Raw genomic sequence first — 1731 nt, forward strand, 5'->3', positions numbered from 1 at the left:
GTGTTGTCATTTCGACAATTAAAAGACCTATCGAATTGGCCAAAAAAAATGAGGTTTTCATTTTAAACAAATGTCGAGGACATCAGTGCTTAACAGGTCAATTTTCGTTTTAAAAAATGCAAAAATCTATTTTTATTGAAATTATTTTACTTTTTTGGTGATTTTTTTTCGAAAACTTTATGCAATATTTAACATTTGGTGTTGTCATTTCGACAATTTAAAAATCTATCGAATTGGCCAAAAAAATTGAGATTTTCATTTTAAACAAATGTCGAGGACATCAGTACTTAACAGGTCAATTTTCGGTTTAAAAAATGCAAAAATCTATTTTTATTGAGATTATTTTACTTTTTTGGTGATTTTTTTTCGAAAACTTTATGCAATGTTTAACATTTGGTGTTGTCATTTCGACAATTTAAAAATCTATCGAATTGGGTAAAAAATTAGAGGTTTTCATTTTAAAAAAATGGTAAGGCGTCATTAGGCGAATAGCTAAAATTATGCTGGGAACCGAGTTTTACCATTTTTTTATTCATTAACATAACGAAAGGATAGGGTCGGAAAGTGAGCCCTGTGGCGCACAAAAATGCTAAAATTTAATTACAACCCTGTCTTAAGACGACACACAATTAAATACTGGATATACTTTGTTAAAATAGAGCTTAACTAAATTTTTGACAACTGTTAGAAAAATAGTCTTTCAAAATCGAGTGAGATTACGTATTGTTACATTATTAGATTTTCACATAGAATTACTTTTAAATATGTTTTAAAAAATGTTAAATTATACAGTGAGTAGCAAAATTAGGGGATAAACTTATTTATTAAAACTGAAAATATTTTGTTTTTAAAAAATACTCGAGCAGGTCATTTTTTTTTAATTACAAAAATCATTTTTTCTTGGTTTTATTTTACTTTTTTGGTGTTTTTTTTTTGAAAACTATGTAATACATATTTAACATTTTGGTGTTGTCATTTCGACAATTAAAAGATCTATCGATTTGGATAAAAAATTAGAGGTTTCCATTTTTAAAAAATGTCGTGGGTGCCATTACTCAGCATGTCAATTTTCTTTTTAAAAAATACAAAAATTTTTTTCTTGTTTATTTTATTTTACTTTTTGGGTGTTTTTTTTTTCAAATATTTAACATTTTTGTGTTGTCATTTTGACAATTAGAAGATCTATTGACTTGGCTAAAAAAGTAAAAAAAAATGTTTTGGACGTCATTATTCAAAAACCAAAAAATGTAAAATTTTAAATCAAGTTGAAAATTGTGTATTCTTCAAAAAAAATTGAACTGTTTAAGCATTTTTACCAAAACAAAATATTTTCAGTTATTCTACGTAAACGAATTAACGAAAACTATTATACAGGTGTGTTTTATCTAAAAGAAAATTTGATGTGTGTTTTTAGATTTTAAATTATTGAAAAAAACGGAAATTTGTAATTTTTGTTTTTATTTTTTCAAGTGAAAACTAAAAGAACTAGACGTTTTTAACTTCAAAATTCAAAAACTAAAAATGACACTTTGAATTTTCTTTCAGATAATAATTGTTCAGCATGAAAATGCTAAACTTTGACCGACTTTGTGTCTTTTACAAATTAATATTTTTTTCTAAAATTTTTATAATTTTAAGGTAAAAACAAAGTGGCTTAATATAACTGGATATTAATAATATTTTATTCTGACTGCGTACGAGATATTTTTCTTAAATGGGGATTAAGTGTTA

Source organism: Tribolium madens, unplaced genomic scaffold, assembly GCF_015345945.1.
Source record: "Tribolium madens isolate multiple individuals breed KSU strain unplaced genomic scaffold, Tmad_KSU_1.1 Scaffold_71;HRSCAF=194;Tcas5.2_LG6, whole genome shotgun sequence".
Lineage (NCBI taxonomy): Eukaryota > Metazoa > Arthropoda > Insecta > Coleoptera > Tenebrionidae > Tribolium > Tribolium madens.